Source organism: Octodon degus, unplaced genomic scaffold, assembly GCF_000260255.1.
Source record: "Octodon degus isolate 3935 unplaced genomic scaffold, OctDeg1.0 scaffold00038, whole genome shotgun sequence".
Taxonomy (NCBI): Eukaryota; Metazoa; Chordata; class Mammalia; order Rodentia; family Octodontidae; genus Octodon; species Octodon degus.
In genome coordinates, this window is record NW_004524614.1 from 2,266,446 (window position 1) to 2,286,307 (window position 19,862).

Consider the following 19,862-nt stretch of genomic DNA (forward strand, 5'->3'; position numbering starts at 1 on the left):
AACCATCATCCTATTACTAATTGTGCAACAGTTACTTTTATCTGAAATACCCTGCCACTCCTTCCAGTCCCAGCTCTGCCTGGTGATTTCCTAAACTTTCTAGTTCAGCCTTGGCTCTTTACCTAGGTTGTGACCTCTTGGTCCATGTTTCATAATAATCTACCTATTCTGTTCCTGCACTTTATTTCAGTGGAATTACCCTTCCACTAGGCTCCTTGCAGGCCAGAAAGAATTTGTTTTTGAAAAAATTTGTTTGTTTTTGGTTTTTTGCCACCCCTTCTCAGCTGGAAGAACAGATTGACATAAGGAGTACTCAATGAATTGGTAAAAGGAAGGCATGAATATTTGTTTTGGCAGCATTATTGGCAAGGTGGAAGTTGTGGTAGAATACAAGATACAGAGAAATCAAATGAAGTGTGTTTATCTAGGCAAGAGGGTAAGCATACGAATTAAAAAATTGACTTGTGGGGAAACAGGAATTAGAGAAATAGGAGTGAAATGTTGATTGACGGGGGGTTTAGGTGCCAGTTGCATACTGGTGAAAGAAAGAGAACTGGGTGAAAGGGATACTCTGGAGAGTTGGTTTTGGAAAGACAAGTGGGGAAAAAGTGATGTTTGCTTTCCCCCTCTATAGCAAAGCAAGTTGTGAGGGATTCTGCTTTAAAGAATTACCTTTAGCCGGGCATGGTGATGCATGTCTGTAATCTCAGCACTTGGAAGCTGAGCCAGGAGTGTAACAAGCCTGAATTGGGCAACTTAGTGACTAAGTAAGACTCTGTATCAAATTGAACACTTAGAAAAGGATGAGGGATGCAGTTCTGTCTAAAGACTAATTTAATTGCAAGTTGGTGTGAAGACTCTGAGTTTAATTTGAAGTACCATAAAGAATGTCATTTGCTTCAAAATCCAACAAAATCCCTTTGGGATGTGAATGGAGAGCAGGCAGTTCTACTTTACCAATTTATGTTGTCTAGTGAATTGGTGCTAAGGACTGCTGTAGAGTTTTGAAGATCACTGTTACAATGTTCAGCCATTTGCAGGGGGTCACTGGAGTATCCTTTGGCCTCATGAGACATTAAATGTGGAAGGTTTGTCTGGCACCTGCAGGGTTTCCTCTTGGATTTACAATTTTCTAAGGGAAGTTCATTTCTCTCCTTAATCTGTGTCCTTGGACTGTACATGTAGAAATCTTTTCCCCTCATATTGCCTTTCTGGCTTCTTTGTCACTGGAAGATAGCACTCTCCATTCGTCTCTCTGCAGGTGAAACAGTGCAGGTGGTTCAATGAAATGCTCACCAGTGATGTGTCCTTTTATGATGCTATGTTCCTGAGTTTTCTGCATGTATTGCTCTTTCTAGGGCACTATTAAGTAGTTCACTATGTTCAAGGAAAGTTTCCAAAATTGGAACCAGCTCACCATTACTTTACCTTCCTACTTTATTGAAGGGTGAAGTGCACAGGTGGAAGAAGGCTGAGGTTGATCTCTGAATAAACCTAATTGTATTGCAAGTAGTGTCTAAGAGTTGAAATCTCAAGAGTTTTAAAATGTTTAGTGTTTAAGTGAACTCTCATCTGTAGAGGACAGTCCAGTAGATGAGCAGCTGTCAAGTATCTCTAAGTGGAAACAGAACTCTCAGATTCTAGAGTAGACTATAAACATCAATGGGTTGTTTTCAAGCTCATGGCCCCAAACTAAGTCTTAAAAGGAAATAATATACTATTGAATCTCATAATACAATTACTTGAATATTCTCTGTAGTTTTCATAAGAAATTGCTAAGCCTTTATTGTAGTAAATATGACATATGCCTCAAAGAATTTATATTTCACCTTAGAAATATTTGTATACAGAGCTCAAATTCACTCATATTCTTTCTTTATTTCTTTCTCCCTCTGAAGATTCTACCAAAAAACTGTTAGAACTCATAAATTCAGTAAAGTTGCAAGATAGAAAATCAACATATAAAATTCAGCAAGTGTTTCTATATACTCATAACCAACTATCTGAAAATCTCTCTATCTCTCTCTCTCTCTCTCTCTGTGTATCAGAACCGGGGATTGAACTCAGGCCCCTTGCGCTTGTCAGGGAAGCACTTATTCTACTGAGCCATCTCCCCGGCCCAAACAGGGCCTTCTTCTTAGTGGTAGCAGCCCTTGGTATTTCTGAGTCACTGAGTCAGTGAGAAGAACCTCGTAGGCAGAGCCTGCATGTGATGCCCGTGACGCCATGCCATGTGACCTGGGTGTCAGCACTAGACCATCTGTGCCCTTGATTCTTGTGTTTATGACATGCAGTCAACAGTGAGCTCTGGCTTGACTGTGAAGACTGACGACCTCTGTGTGTGCAAAAGCCTGGAGAACAGCAGCTAGCACAGCAGAAGCACTCCATTTTGACCTTCATTACTGTGAAGTAGTTATGCAAATGTAGGTTTGTGATCAGAATGCTAAGCGAAATTATGGGATTCTTTGCGAACTGTGTCATTTCTTATAGTTTTTTAAAATTAAAACTCCCATTGGACTCAGATCCCCAAGACTCGAAATCTGTTATGCAGGTATGTTTTCCTCGTTTGGGACATAAGTTGTTCAAGGGAGTTGGAAAAATGCCTAGACATGGGAGCTATACTTGCTTTTTTTAACTTTAGAAAGACATATAAAATGAGAGGAGGCTCGATCTCTGGCACTCAGGTCAGGAAACCAAAGTGTGAGACAGGAGGTGACGGCTGAGGCCTCCAAAAGCCTCGTCTTGAGGGTGCTGAGAGCAGGAAGGGCTAGAAGCAGCAGGATTTACTGAGTACGCTGCGGTACATCAGTGGATCTCAGCCCTAAAGCCCAGAACCTCCCACTTTGTGCTGCTGAACACTTTCCCATTCAGATGCCATGCCTGGAGAGGTGGAAGAGCCAGCACAAGCTCAGCGGTGACTGTCCCCAGAGGCAGAGCTCGCTGCCTTTCTGTAGGGCTCAGAGGTCGCTACCCAGTACCTGTGTCCTATCAGAATCCAGACCCAGTGTTTCGGAATATCTGCCTTTTCTTTCCAAGGAAAAAAACAAATGTAGATTGTTATATGCATCTTCCAGTTTTGACCTGTTAAAAATTCACTCAAGACTTAAAGGCTATTACAAAGCCAAAATCATTAAATTAAATTTTAGATGAAAGGCCACAGGGTTTCAGTCTCTACAATGGGGACAAAAATAATTTCCTCTAATGATTTATTCTTTCAGCAAATTATATCCTGAATGAAGGAAACATTGTAATGTATAATGTGTTGAAGGGAGGTAGACATTTTACTAGAGACTTTAGGTAAAAGTTATTATGCCGGCTTTCAGTTCTTCTGACCATTATCTTCCGTGTGAGTTAAGATGTACTTCAGTTTACATCTTCTCATTGGAGGGAGATGATGTAAGTGAAATCTGGCCCAAAAGCAGCAACTTACCGTTCAGTATAATTTGTGGAATACTTGTCTCTTGTATTATGTTTTTGTTAATCTGGTGTGGTAACAGTACTTTTGGAGCTGCTTTTGTATCACATTTAATTAACAGTATCATTTTCTGTGGAGCAGTCTTGACTCCTCCTTAGGAGCTAGCAGACACTTGCTAGATTGGCCCCTTTGGCCCTGGGCCCTCTGACCTGGATGTGGAAACTGTGGCCTTCGAAACTCACAATTGATTGGATTACTGAGCAATTGTTTCATTAGACAGATATTTAGCTTTTGCCATAAAATTTCCAAAGTTGTATTACTTGAAAAACAAGAATTTAAAATTTCCTGTAAGGCAAATGTATTTCTAGAATTACCCGCATACAATGCACAAGAAAGAACAGACATTCTCCTTCCCTGTTGAATATGAATGATGTTAATTCTTTTCCTATTAATGGGTTAAGCTCACTTAGGTCTTTCCTTTTCTACATAAAACTGTTTGAATACACAGTCACAAGCTTCTCTGTTGCTTTTGAACACCGTTATTCCTAGAACAATACCGTGTTACCTTGAATACTTTCCAAAATTCCTGAGTAACCCCAAATGTGTAACAAGCCCCTCTTAATCCTCTTCTCTCTGAGCTGCCCTGCACATCTCCAATGGCCAGCTGCCTCTGATTGCAGAGTCCATAAATTAAATTTGGTTCCTCTACAGTCTGTCTCCAATAACCTGTGAATGAATATCTTGACACCTAGTGAGATTTTGAACCACTATAATGTGGTTACTTACTTTGGTGCTTGTGAAAAGTGAAAGGTAGCAGGACCTGCCACGGAAGGCAAGTGTATAAGGAAAGGATGATGAAAAAAACAGGAATATTCATTAAGTAAAAGCTATTTAACTAATAGCCTCCCATGGAAGGTCCTGCATGGGCTGCTTCTTCAGTGTCTGGGAAAGCCAGTAAGTGATGCTAGGCAGATTTACAGATAGGAAAAAGAAGGGACCCTTTGAAACCTACTTAGAAAAAGTTCTTTCTAGCAGCTATTGATTGCACTGATTACAATAACAGCAGGTTTCAACCTGCTGTCCAAGTCTGGAACTTTAGACAACTTAAAATCAACAACCATTCTGCGATCAAGTTTCACTTAATTAGAGTTTTCTGCCAAGTCATGGTTTTGAGGCCATCTTCCATGCCAGGTGCCTTTCAACAGTGGCCTGTGAGAGCCAGAGAGAGCCTACAAGGATGCCCTGCCCTTTTGTCCATGTTAGTCTTGACCAAATCCCAGAGGCTTGGCCTCAGATAAGCTATCTTACGTTGCTGAAACAGAACGCTTTGCTGCTAATGCATGAAGGCAAAGATAGGATATGAGACTTGGGAGTGGGAAATCCAGTTTGGTAGGCTTTTCCCAAAAAGCAAACGAAAAGCATTTGTAGTCCTATATGGAGGAGAGGGGAGAGTGAGCTTTGATTCTTTTCAGATTATTTTTCTAGGAAGTATGCAAGGACTTTTCTCAGCATTGCTCTCTTTGTAGGCAAAACTGAAGCTTTCCCTAGCCAGGTTTTTTTTTTTTTTAATGTCATTGAATTAATAATGTTGTAAAGACCAGATCAGAAGTCAATTTGGCAGCTGGGCCCTTGGGGAAATTTTTCAGAAATTGACCTTCTCTTTCTAATAAGCATATTATTGCATTTAGAATTAAATTACTGAGAGCCAAGGTATTCTCTTGAATTTGCTATTAGCTATTTTTCCCCTTTTATTTTTAATGAAGCAGAACAAGTTGAAGCCAGTTGTTTCTAGCAGTACACAATAAGAAGAGGGCTCAAAATCTTTTGCTAAGAGGCCTCTTTATTTTGGCTAACTCTTCTAAATGTGAACATTTGTAAAAGTCTTCTACAAAGTATCTCCTATTTTCCATGAGAGATAGAAGCTAGGGTCTTTGTACTGAGCTCCATCTCCATCCTGATTGATGGATGGATTGATTGATTTTTTTGAGACAGGGTCTGGCCAAGTTGCTAAGTCACCCAGTCAGGGTTTGAAGAACTTGTCATGCTTCAGCCCCCAGCACGCTGACATTACAGATCTACACCTCTATGCCTGACCCAAATATTGATTATTTTTTCTTTCTTTTAAGCCTAAGTGGAAGGAGAGAACACAATTCAGTACATTCAACCATTTTCTGTTTGAATACCTCCTCCTACTTGGATTTTCTCCCTTAATACAAAACCCAGTATATTCATTGCAGCCTTTTTGTGATACTAAAATTTATGTGGAAACTTAATGAGCCAGAAAGTTCAGTAATATATTCTGTAACAACAGACCTGGGAAGAAGGCTTAACCCATCATGTATTAGGAGAAGAGTGGTGCTGGGACAGACACAAGCTAGTAAAAATCAAGAAGGCAACTGAGAAATAGCTAGCAACTTGAATCTATTTCAATATCAAATAGCACTTCCAAATAAGATAGAAGAATGTTTTATGAATGATGTTGGTGTAGAGAGATGGAAATTTGGAACTAATAATTTGGATTCTTTTCCATAAGTCTAAAACAGACAAGAAAGGATATTGCAACTGAACTAAAGAGGACAAATTATCCAATTGTAGAAAACACAATAGAGGAAAACCAAAATGTTTTCAATGAAGCAATAAACCAAGTTGCTGAACTAGAAATATCCCCTTGTTTTAACACAGTTTCCTCGAGAACAGAGCCTGCCAGTGATCTTTTGACTTTTGGCATCTAATGCATCTATTTAATAAAAATTTTATGTGTTTGCTAAGGGGTTAAGGGCTGTTATTGTTACACATGCCACTGTGTGCACTAGGATGTGTGTCTATGTAAGAGAATATGCAAAAATGAGAGTAAATATGATAGAATATTATATTGTGGATATCTTTCCAGAGAAACAACCATTTAGCATATTTTCAGCAAAATTAACAACCAACATAACAGCATACGGTTATATAGAAGTCTTTGACTCAACAACAAATCATCCTGTTACACCTTTCTCAGGTTGATAATAATGTTACAAGAAACTGAATTTGTTGGTGCTTATCATGTGTTGGATTTTAAAAAAAATTCGTTTCTAGTTGCTTTAGTGATTAAATCAGATCTATTTGCATTATGTAAATATCTTTAAGCAATAAATGTAATGATCTCTAATTTTGTTGTTTGTACAAAGGTGCTGTATGAGAAACAGTGAGTTAACTCTATGGGAGTTGTAATTTCCTACTAGAATTTGAGTTTTGAAGTTCAGCAACACTGGCACTGAGAGGTTCTCAGATTTAGAAGCACAGCCTGGTTTCCTTACCAAATATTCACTGCTGAACACATCTCTTCTACTCTTCCCTATCCAAAGCATTTGCCACTGCCTAGGGCTATGCTGCCAAATCTAAATGTATGTATCATTGTAATAGAACATGGAACTCAAGGTAGAAATTATTCTTCTTCTTGAACCTTATTGATTTTGATGACGTATTGGTATATTGACTACATTTTTAGTTCTGGCTAGGTTAATTACAACATTTTCATCTGTCAGTACTGCTATAAGCCATTAAGAAGAACTGATATTGGTCTTGTGACCTAAATCAAAATATTTTAAAGAGTGAGGAAGTGATTAAGACTTAAGGACTAAGCAATTGGAATATCTCTAGAGGAAACCTCTTAAATTACTTGGTTAAAGCAAAATTTAAAAATGCTGTGATCGCTGAATCATGAATTAAATGGCCTGCCCAGAGTGCCATTTCTAGCACTTCAGTAGGCATTAAGGTCTGACTCAGCACATTCTCCGGGAGTGAAGAATACATTTGTTGTTTACATAAAACTATTTTAAACACAAGGCACCAGCTTTAGGGGTGAACAGAAAGAACATGATGACAATTGAAGCGTTTGTGTGAAACTATGACTTGATGAAATCATTCACTTGGAGAAGGGTGGGGAGAGCCAGTGAGAACAAAGAGGATTTTATGTATTGAGGATCTTTGTTTCTCAAGAGGCTCAACACGGCATAAGGTAGTGATTAAAGGAAGAATTCAGTAGTCAAACTGCCTAGATTTGAATCCCAATTCTACTGCTTTCAAGTTCCCTGACTAGAGGTAAATTACCTAGGTTCTTTATGCCTAAACTTTTCTATCTGCACGATGGTATTTGTAATAAAACCCACCCACAACAATTATTGTGAGGATTAAACAGAATTAATGTATGCAAATATCATAGAAGAATGAACAGCATATTGTGAGCACTGTTAATAGATGTTTATTCTCAATACTTGCTGTGATTATTGGGCAGAAGTGAAGTAGGACTCAAGAAAGCTCACAGAACCATAGTTGATTATTTGAGAGGCTCCTTCCTTGGTGGACTTTTATAGCCTCCCCACAGTGGTTTTCTGTATTTGAAATAAAGAATTCACAGGCCAACTATGTAGCTGATTTCAGCCTAAATGTTGACACATTCTACATGGGCTTCTGTGACCCTGATTAGCTTCAATATTCTAGCTTTACCTTTTGAAGGTTTTTTTTTCTTAAACGTATCAAATAGGAGACAGAGATGTTACTAATTTTTGGATTATTTGGTATAAAAATAAAAATATTTTTGAAAGGTTCTGTGTGACTAACAAAAATATGGTTGGTAATTAGCAGTGAGCCACAGCAGACTGAAACAATTATTCAGTAAAGTATGAGTTCATAGTCACTGGGCCTAAAATGAATTAGCAGTTAATCTGATAGGGAGAAAAATGAGTCTTTGGCAGCAGGCCTTTCTTTTCAGATACCTGTGTGGGGCTTTTCCTAGGCTGTAAATGGTCCTTAAAGGTATCTATTAGCTGGTAGATCTGAGAAGGTATACCTGAAAGGTTTAAAGACCTCTGGGTCTGTGCTGAACGAATCTTTGGGAAAATTGATGCAGCTGCAGGGAGCATCTTTTTATAATGTAGAGGAAAACCCTTCTGTGCAACTCCTTGCTCATTTCCAGGCACCGTATCAGTGCAAAGATGAATAGCAATAGCCTGGATGCAAAGGCAGAGGGATAGCCTAGACCTCGAATAGCAGGAAGGGAGTGAGAAGTTGCACAGTTAACTTTTTGCCTTGCCCTGTGCACTGTGCTGGGTGCCCCTAGGGACCCTCTCAGTGAACATCCATGAGCATCCAAAAGAAGGCACTCTGCCTCCAGTGGGCAGGTGGAGGACTTTAAGCCACAGGGAAAACAGCAACAATCATGGTCAAGATCACACAGTGAAAGGCAGAGTTAGGATTCCAGTGTTTTCTGAATCATTCAAAAGCTGATCCTGAATGTATCAGTTGAATATCACCCAACATAATGCTTGTAGCAGATAATTCATGCCAGAATGACTTTTGCATCACTATTAATGCAAGCTTTTGTTTAGAAGTTATTTAAAGTTCTGGCTTTGTATTCCTAAAGTGTGAATGGGACTTTTAAAACTCTTGCTGGGCAAGACTCACTTATGAGTTTCCACATGATAAAGACATACCTCAAGTTAACTTTTCAGTTGAAATTGAGTAATAGGTAAGTATGCCTCAATTAACCTTGTTACTTAAATGTGATATTCAAGCAACTTCATAATTCATATTATTTTATGTTCACTGAAGGTGAATTTGACTCCTGGCTTTTATCCCATGATCTCTGGAGATGATCCCAGATTCTATATCAAGGATCACAGATAAGCTGGGTTTTCACAACTAGAAAGACACTGTGTTATAGTCCTGTTATCTGTTTATACAAAGAGATAAGGTACCTTTGACTCAATTAGTGTCTGGTAGTAGAATTTTAATACTGCCAAACTGGGAATTTTGCACCTACTGTCACTATTTACTGACAACACACAAATTTTGTAAATCTCTTTAATAAGAATGTTTATTTACCATAAATGATTTAAAATTGCTGTCAAACCTATAGCTTTCAAGAGTTACTGCGATAGAACCGAGAAAAATATTCTGAAATTTCATTAAAAACTGTAGAAGTTAGAAGATCAGTAAATAAAATAGTAACTATTTACCACTCCTTTCGGTTAGACCCTATCTCCTGAAGCCAACTTTGTGACCCTGAAGGACTATCATTTCTCAAAAGTCAGCTTGCCTTTGGGGACACTTTAGATCCAGACTCTAGCAGTGCACCAGAGACAAGTGGCAATGTCAAGAAAGCTAAGTGAGAACTTAATTCGTATCCCTATTGCTGCCACCAGTTGATGTTCAGTTTCCTGAGACTTAGTTTTCATTTTCTCTCTTACGTCTGGGGCGTGTACACCTTTCCCCTTGAAGTAGCATGTGAAGTCACCAGTTTTCTTGGATAGTAGGAGTCATTATACATATCAGTAGGATTCTCCAGAGGAATAAATTGTATATACATGAAAGACTTTAAAAGTTGGCTTACCATGGAGTCAGCCATGAAAAAATGAAAAATTACCATCTGCTGGAGATATGGAGGATCCAGTTGAAAGTCTGGAAGCTGTAGCTTACTGTAGAGCCTCGTGTGAGTCTGTATCTGAAAGCCTAAGGGTGTGCATTGGAAAGCTGAAGAGCCTGCACTGGAAACCCAAGATACTATGTTCAAAGGCAATGGCAAATATCAGATCTCCTTCAAAGGAGAAAAAGACAGATTTCCTTCTTCCTTCCCTTTCAATGATATCCAGGCCACAACCCTATTAGCCACAACCCACATCCAGGATGAGTTCGCCCTCTTCAGTTTATGGTCTACACATCAGTCATCTGCAGACACAGTTAGAACTATGCTGCACTAATCTGATAAGGCATTCCCTAATCAATTCAAGATGATGTCACAAGTAACTATTACATCAACTAAAAGAATTATGCCACTCAAAGAAATATCTATTGATATATTCAAGAATATGTTCCCTTGAGTTCACAATGTCATAGAACTAAGAAAACAATTTTCTGTGGGATTGCAGATAAATGATGCCTCTGAGACCAGGAGTGGTATGTCCATGAATTCTTATAGAACTCAGGTATCAAGACAGTAGGAGCACCAAAATGCATGGCCAGCAGAGTGTGGGTGGTGGAATTCCCAGTGCACACCATGGTGTAACAGTAAGTACATTTCTATCACAGGAAAGGGAACATGCATGATAAAAACTGGCCTTCAAGTCAGTAACTGCTACTAATCAGGATTATGCCAAACTCCGAAATTCAGATAAAATTCATTTTCTGCACAGATATTTTACAATATGTAGGTCAGTACTAGGGAGACACTATTTTCCCCAAGTATAGACCTGCTGTGGGCAAACTTTCAGTTCATGGTACATGACTTTTATTCTGGTATTAGCAACTTGTATGAAATGTGGCCAAAGATATGGGGCTCATGGAGAAGAATGTTAATACATGTTCATGCAGTGGTGTTTCTATAGGACTTTAAACATGAATTAGTGTTGGACTTTGTCAAAAGCCTTTTCTGAATCAATTGAGATGATCCTGTGGATTTTAGATTTGGCTCTACTGATATAGTGTATTAAATTTATTGATTTGCATATATTGAACCATCCTTGCATGCCTGGGATGAATCTTACCTGATCATCATGTATAATCGTCTTGATGATTTGCTGTATTCTATTTGCTAGTATTTTATTGAGGATTTTTGCATCTATATTCATGAAGGAGACTGGCCTATATTTCTCTTTTTTAGTTATTTCTTTCCCTGGTTTTGATATCAACATAATAGTTGCCTCAAGGAATGATTTTGAGAGGATTGCTTCCTTTTCAGGACCTGGACTTTTCTTTGTCTGTGGGTTTTTTATTACATTTTTGTATTTCATTGTCTGTTATTGAGTTATTCAGAATTTTATATCTTCTTGATTCAGTTTTGGTAATTTGTACCTTTCTAGGCATCTATCCATTTCTTCTGTGTCTTCTATTCTGTGAGAGTAAAGATTCACAAAGTCACCATTGATAATCTTCTGAATTTCCACTAAGTCTGTGGTAATTACACCCTTTTCATCTTTTGACCTTTCTAAATGTGTTTTTTTTCCAGTTGATGTTACAGAAATAATTAAAATAATATTGCTAAAAATGCACTATATCACAAAATTGTAAGGCTTGAGATGTTAACAAGAACATTACAGAAACTCAGTTTGAAAAGGCTACAGTAGTTCTCAAAGATTATAAAACATTAAACAAATACCAAATTGTAATTGTTTTTACCACTGACAGATTGAAGAAGTGAAGGAGTCAAGGTGAAAATTACTGATTCTAAGCCTACTGACTGATAGCTAGGTGGCATGCCATTGTCAATTATTCAAGATAGAAATAGTCAATGGAATTTATGTAATCATGAGACATTATGAAGAGGTCAAGGTTAATGACTAAAGTACAATTATTGGCTATGATTTTTAGAATGATTTAAATGAATCATTAATATTATGAAAAAAAGAGACTAATACCAATTTGGATCTTATTTCATTTTAATGGTACTGGTGAGGAAACTTATGGCTTTACACTCTGCTACTGGCTATCTCTCCAGTGCTTGGCAATTATTTTAATCATTTATTTATTTATTTATTTATTTATTTGGTACAGGGTTTCACTACCCATCTCAGCCTCTCCAGCACTGGGATTACAGGCATGCCCTACCATGCTGGGTTTCAGTGGACAGGGATCTGGGGCAGGATGAAGTGTGATAATGTGAATTGAACCCTGTTTCTTGCACTTGCCAGGCATGCACTTAGACTGCTGAACTATCTCCTCTGCCCTTGACAATTATTCTAAAATGGATTGTTTTCTTCATCACCATGAGGATAATGTCCTACATGGACATTAATAGGGAGTATAAAACATAAAATGCACATTATATTGCATAACCCTTTTAGCAGCCTTCTAGTCGGTTTTGGGCCCCACTGACCACTTTAGACAGGGTTTCTGAGTAAGTAACTGGTTTCCCTAATTTTCCCAGAAAAAATAAGTAACTATCCTAAGGGCTAAGCCTGTTTCTGGGCCTCTTGGAGAACAGTGCTGACTTGAGGTGCAGCCTGGGGAATCTGATCATTGAACTGGGTGCTGCTAGTCTTCAGTCCTGTGGAAGTTGACCGGGTGGTACCCAGATTTGTCTACAGAGAGGCAAGTCCAGCTCTTTCCACAGTATGCTGATAGTTATCATAGTGGGTCTTTCCATACTTGACGATCCTTATTCCTATGACCCACTGGTTGAGAGTTGTGGCATCCTCACAGCAAAGGTACTTGATGTACTGTGACCCCTTCTGAATTTGGGGGTACATTAAAACTAAGCAGTAGTCAGTAGGCACTTTGTATTTCATTTTGTACTGAATCCCATAGTAAACATTGATGTTTTCAAACTGTATAAAGTAAGACAAATCTTGGGATGTCTTTGTCTTTCCTTTGTGTACATAATAAATTCCAAAAACATGTGAAAGAAAATAGTGCCTTTTCCAGGATTCTTTCCATCTTCTTTCAGATAAAGAGCACTTTCAAGTTCTGGTACAATGACAGATAGTCCACAGAAACTTTCCTCAAGTAAGGATTCCTTCATCATAGCATTCATTTTCTCAGTGATTTTCTTGCTTTCTTTCATTTCTTTATTGTCTAAATAAAAATTCTTGGGTTTTTAAATACAGCTTATTTTTCCTCTTTCTCCAAAAAGAATACTTTATTTTTAGTGTCTCTTGTCCAATCTGATAAGAACTCCCAACATTTTCATGATCTTCAAAAAAACCTTTCAATCTGTAGTTCTGGGCATATTTCATAAAGGCACCGTCCACATTGCAGTCACAATGAGTTTTTTTCAAAGAGAATGTCCAGAACATCTTGGGCCAACTGTTGTTCATCCACCATCAGTGACTTGGAACTGTTAGCATTCATGTGCACCTTTACCACAAGCTTCTTAAACTTGGCCTCCTTCAGTTTCTTCAGTGCTAGCTTAATCTTATCAGCCTTGGCTTGGGCCTCTTCTTCCTCCTTAGAGAGGGGCTTGGGAGGTGAGGGAGGTGGCAGAAGGTGCAACATGGGATCAGCCAGTTGAGGTGGTAACTCATCTTCATGTTGGCTGATGCTAACTGTAGGGACATCTGCTCCATAACCCACAGAGGCAGTGCCCCTGCAATTTGAGACCTCCAGAGATGCTTAAAAATTTTGATTTTGAGAAAACTCTTTCTGTGTCTGGATTGGCTGCTGCTTGGCTTCACTTATGTCTGCTATCAGATCAGCCATGAAGACATCTAAATTTTGGTCTTCCAGTGCATTTTAGAACTCATTTAAATTTGTAAAATTCACACTGTAGTTAAATTCAGCCCTGGGAAGCTTACAGTCAGGAGGAGGAAGAGTGTCTACTCCCAAACTCTGGGTTAGAAGATCCATCTCTCCCAGCAAAGTGCTGAACATTTGGTCTATGTCATTATTTGATTCACCCATAGTTATTGGAGATTTCAGTCTGTACTCAGCTGGCTACAAGGCAGAGTGGCACATAGCAGAGACAAATCTTTCATGGTGGCCCCAAAGGGCAAGAGAGCCAAATACTTTACCTTTGCTCACCAAAAAGGTCTAAGGGAGTTTGAGGAGATAGCTTGGTCGTCTAAGCACCTGCCTGGCAAGTGCAAGGCCCCGAATTTGATCCCCTATACCATGTGCTGTGCTGGCCTAGGAATCCCAGGTGTCATGGTGCATGCCTGTTATCCCAGTGCCGGGGAGGCTGAGACAGGAGGATCACTAGGCATCTACACTGCTTAGCAAGACCCTGTAACAACAACAACATCAACAACAACCATGTAAAGGTTTTCTTCCCAACAACAACAATGTAAAGGCTTTCTTCCCACCAGGAAAAATAATTTCTTCAATAATATCAACTGGCTATCCTCTTACTTAATTTATTTCTGATTCTGTGCATCAGAGGTAGGGTTATATCCCACTGGTTGTGTTCAGTCCCTCAAGATGCCCTACCTCAGATACCAATACTAATTCTTAGATTATAACATATTGCTTCTGGCTGTTATGCTAAATTAGTTTCCATGTTCTTCTTTTTAGGTTTCAATGGATTTGCTCACAAAACTTAGTGAAACACATTCACTGTTTAAGATACAGATAACTAGCCAGATGGAAGAGATCTAGGAGGGAAAAGCATAAGGGAAAGGTGTGGAGATTTCATGGCTACTAGGAGGGAATCACCTTTAGAATCCTGTTATGAAAGTTTTATTACACAGACATGCTTGATTGTATAATTAGGTCATTGGCTATTCATGATCAACTTAACCTTCAGGCCCTCTCCACTTCCCAGGAGTTTGGAGGATGAGCAAGACCATAAAGTCCTACTTCCTAATCCCCCTAGGTCTTTTGATGACCAGCACCTCTTTTGAAACTACCTAGGGAGTGCCAGCTATAGAAGGCCCCAGAATTTTAGGAGTTGTGTACCAAGAAACAAGATGGAGACCAAGTATATATTTCACAGTATTAACATAGAAGCTAATTATTATAACAGTTACTTAATTTGAGGAGGTTAAAAGTGACTGTTTTGAGTATCACCCATATATATACACACATATATATTGAGTCTTTAGAGAACATTAAGGGGCTATATACCAAATAATCATGCATTTAACCCTGCTTTAAAGGAGAGGTGGTCAAGAGTGTAAGTTCCAGAATGAATTGCAGTTGATTAAGGTTTTCTGGGTGGAGGCAAGGTTAGATGGACCCATTTTATTCATTCTGTTCTTATAACAATTATTTTTCCTTCTACCACGAGTAGAATCAAAACAAAATTAGAAGCAATTATTGCTTTTCCAGCTTTTTGTTATTAACTTGAAATTTATACAACAAAAAGTTTACCACTTAGGGTGAACAATTCAGTAGTAATTAGCACATTTACAGCACAATGCAACCACCACTTCCTGCATTGTTTTTAAAGTAATGCTTGATTTGGTCACTTTAATTTAATTATTTTTTGCAGAACCGGGGATTGAACTCAGACCCTTGCGCTTGCCAGGGAAGTGCTTATTCTACTGAGCCATCTCCCCGGCCCCCTGATTTGGTCACTTTTAAAGAACTTTAATTTGGCCAGTTATAACAATTTAAAGAGAAGCCTCACTTTGGAATTCACCTTCCTGAGGTTCTCTTATCTAGCTGGTGTGCCTTAGCCTTCTCATTTTTCACCAGTTCCTGTTATATTCTTTTCTTCTTCCACTAAATTAAGGTACCCGTTGTTTCTGGTGTAGAACCAGAAGTCCACACCCTGTAGCTTCTTTTATTCCAATGTCCTCTTCCTCACCTTCTTTTCATCTTAGGTTTATATTTTCAAAACCTAACATGGGGGCCGGGGAGATAGCTCAGTAGAATAAGCACTTGACTGGCAAGTGCAGGGTCCTGAGTTCAATCCCCAGTACCGCAAAAACAAAACAAAACAAAACAAAACCCAAACAAACAAAAACAAAAACAAAAAAACCCTAATGTGGATGTCAACTCTACTAGTTGTTTGAGATTGGGAAGGACATTACCCTGATTTTATCATTACAAAGTGTACACATCTGTCAAAAATCACACTGTAACCCATAATATTTACAACTAAAATAAAACTTTTAAAAAGTCCTTATTACTTCATGTTACTACTGTCACAGATCTTAAAACTTTAGCACCATGAATTGTAGTTGTTTTCGTGCATATTCTATCACTTATGCTTTAAGATACATAAGGACGTTGTACATGGATTCATTTCTGCATGTTTTGATTTCTTGACACAATGCCACGCTGTCTTAAATGTTTACTAATATTTGCCAAGTAAATGAATACTTGAGATTAAATACTATAGAAAGTAAAGGTGGTTTGCTATTTTTTCAGAAGAGTGGCTTACTAGTTTAGGTTGGCGCACCAATACAGCTAATACAGATATGATTTTAAACCTGAATAATTTTTTTAAGACTGAATTTGTTGAGATGTTTCGGTATCTTCATTACTTTCTCATTCCTGGGACAAAATATTTGATAATCACAACTTAAAAAAGGAAAATTTTGTTTTAGCTTACAGTTTGTAGAGGTTTCAATCCATAGTTAGCTGAATCTAAAGCAGGGTGGCACACGGCAGGGAGTATCACAAAGGATAAACTTCATAGCTAAGCAGGTGGAGGTAGCACAGCTTTCCCTTTTTATTCTCTCCAGGCTACAAGCCTATTGGTTGGTGTCACCCACAACCAGAGGTGAAAGCCTACTTCAGTAAATCCATCATCCACACCCACCATGAAACCAATGAGTATCTCTCTTTTCCATGATGCAGTCATCTCTGAAAAGCCCCACCGGCTATATGAGTGCATGAAGCTTTTGGGGTGGGCATCTTATATAGAAACTATGATGCTAGAAAAACCCTTCCTGGGAGAAAAACAAGGTAAGAGCACCCCCTTTTTAGGGGATATTTTGAATGCCTTAATAAAAAACTGGCAGATTTTCTTATAGTCCAGCCATTTACCATTGTGTGTAGTGTACACTTGTATACATTATTCATTGTAGAGGTTTTGCCTTGCGTGACAGCTTGATTGTTGTCCAGTTCACACTTGGCCATCAATTGTAGCTTAGCCCATATGTGGAATCAGCAGTTTTGTCACTGGGCAGATTGTGTATGTTATTTCTTGTTGATAGTTTAATTATGTGCCCTGCCTCAGCTACACCTGTGTTTGTGGAAAGGCACAGAGGAGAAGACATGCATCCTGCCTGGTGAGGGGTGCTGTTGCCTCAGATCTATCTTGGATGGAACCAACTTGGAGACAGTGTCTATCTTTCTGTCATGTCCCTTTTTGCTGGTCTCTGTGTGCTTCTGTCTTACTTGAAAATTACAGTTTTTTCTTAGAGGGGCAATGCAGGATGCTTTAGAGGTACTCTGATTTCATTTTGGCTTCTCTTGTAAGATGTCACAGAGAAGGAATCATAGGTCTTAGTGTTTCATAACCTATGACAGCACCAACTCTTCTCCAAAGTACAGGCTGCTTCTCATGACATTACCTCACTGTATTGTTATGGGGACAGAATCTCTCCCTTTCTTTCTTGGGTGGGAATTAAAGTCAGGAAGATAGCTTTCTCTAACACTTTTGGTTAGGGGAGTTCATTTTCCAGAGTTTAAGGAATTGATTTTACATGAGTGTGCCTTATTTTATAAAGCACCCAGAACACTTCCCCTTACTTCCAGACTTCTATTTGAAGTGGCCATTTGTTTTCTTTCTTCTCTAAATTCATTTCAGCAGCAGCATTGCATGTGCTGCCTCCTCTGCTTGCCAGGCACTGGCTGTACTCCCCTCAGAGTAAAGATGAATTTAACCTTTGGACAAGGTCAAAGTCTGTACACTGAGTCTCAGTTCTGCCTGTTTGCACTGATACATGCCACCTGATTTCCTTTGCATATGATAGCTATTAAAGCATTTCAGGACTGCAAACATGCTTATTTAAGACCGGAAGAGACTGGCTTACAGAGGAAGAAGGCAGCAATTACAGAATGTGCATGGGCAGGCTTGAGTCGTTTGGGAGAGTTGAGTAATATAAGTCATTGGAAAAGAGGCAAGGAACAGGCTAGAGGCAAGCATCTTTGTGCAGCTGGCATTTTTTATGGTCAGTATTCCCTGGAAGTAGTCTCTGCAGCTTGCTTCTTCAAAATGAAAATACAAATATGCATTATATTATAAAAAATTATGGGATTCCCAAGTTAGGGGTGACCTGCTACTTGGTCCTCATCTCCTTCCACCAGTATGGAGAGAGGCGCAGTGCTTTCTTTCCTAGCTGCTGTTCCTATGTTTTCAGATTCCTGTATTATCAGAGAATTCTGATGATCTTCTATCAACTTAAGTGAAACTGGTTTATAATTCTTAACTTCATAAAGATCCTGAATAGGTTACAAGATTACCATGCTGTAGCTATAAAGCTATGACTGATTTATATATACCACACAGGAAATTGAGTCTCATTACTCCAATCCTATCATGCACAATACTTGTGTAATTATAGGAATAGAAATAAAAAAGTTTTAACAAATCATGAAATCCTACTAATTTACCTTAATTTCATAATATTTTACAAATTGGCACTTATTGCTCCCTGTGTGCACTGGTTTGTTACTCTAATTTCTTACCTTAGCTACAGATATGACTGAAGTATTCCACATACCTCTCTACTGGTGAATAGTGAAATGCTTTTGGTGAATAGTGAAATGTTTTAGGCTGATAAAAGATGCTTCACATTAGCAGAGATTGGAGAGAGGAAGGAAGGAAGGAAGGAAGGAAGGAAGGAAGGAAGGAAGGAAGGAAGGAAGGTGGGGCAAGAGGGAGGAAAGTAGGGAAGCCATTTAACTGACTTATACAAAGAATCCAGAAAAGCAGAAGATACATTTATGTTTTTTTTTTTTTTTTTTGCATGGGTCTTAGTTATACTTGGTGCTAGATAGGTAGGGTTTTTCCTCACATGGTAGAAAAAAAATTAGGGAAAATAAGTGAAAAATATTTGGTGAAATTTAAGTAGTCTGCATGCTGTTTTGTCAGCATTAAACATGTTTTTAACAAGCTTTTATTTTTTTTCATTTTCTCATGGCTCAGCAGAGGAGATACATGATTGTGGTTACAGAATTGTGTTTGATTTTGCCTCCCTCAGGCTACATGATGCCATAAGCATGAGACTTAGAAATGGTCTAGGAATTTTCATGGTGTTGGTGTCGTAAGTTAAAATCCAGCCATGCAAGGACCTTTCATTTTTTGGTCCAGAGAAACAGCCGGATGATCGCCCCATTTGGGGTTAGCTCGAACATTAATCCTGGCTGTGGCACCTTTCCAGAACTCCTGTTAGGGCTCCAGATGTGTGCCCCCAAGGATCTAAGAGTGTTCTATGAAGACTCCTGGCGTTTCCTTAGCTGCTGACTTCTTGTCTTTGACCATGTGTGAGAGTAAGGGCACAAATTAGATCTTTTTATAAATTATGTATCCTTCAATAAATGTTGTTCCCATCCCAGTCAGTTTCAGGCTGATAGACTGTGTCACGGAGGTCTGGAACTGGTTGAGGCCATCCATCCTTCAGCATGCCTGGTGGCTGTCTACCCCATCCTTTAAAGTATGAGAAGGTAGGATGGTTCACTGGGAGGAACTGCCCCTTCTTTGCTTTTCTGATTATGTAGTGTGCTTATTGATTTTACAATCCCTGTGGTAGACTGAAATTTGTAATTCTTCCTTTCTATGAAGAGTATAAAATTCTTATCAGTCTCCCAAAAGTAAATGAAATGAAAACCTCAAACCAAAGAGTATTTTGAGGGGTGTTTTCTCCACTTCTGAGCTATCAGTGGTACATTTTCTCTCATTTATTTGCCATCAAGAGAATGAAATTGAATAATTTTTCAAACTTATAATCTGGCAATAACAATAAATATAGTAGAATCAGAGATGGTAGTGAAATGCGTGAGAAGTTGCTAGTAGGAGTAAGCCATATCCAATTTTTTTCACTTGCCTCCAAAAGATATTTTAAGTGGTGAGTTTTTTTTT

The 19,862-nt window shown here is 38.7% G+C and overlaps 1 protein-coding gene and 1 pseudogene across 4 annotated transcripts in view; one reads left to right on the plus strand and one right to left on the minus strand.

Annotated features, from left to right (window-relative positions):
- Atp8a2 (ATPase phospholipid transporting 8A2) overlaps positions 1–19,862 on the plus strand; it is a 726,716-nt gene that overhangs the window by 339,707 nt on the left and 367,147 nt on the right. The window lies entirely within an intron of this gene.
- Positions 12,343–13,789, minus strand: LOC105742135 (annotated as a pseudogene).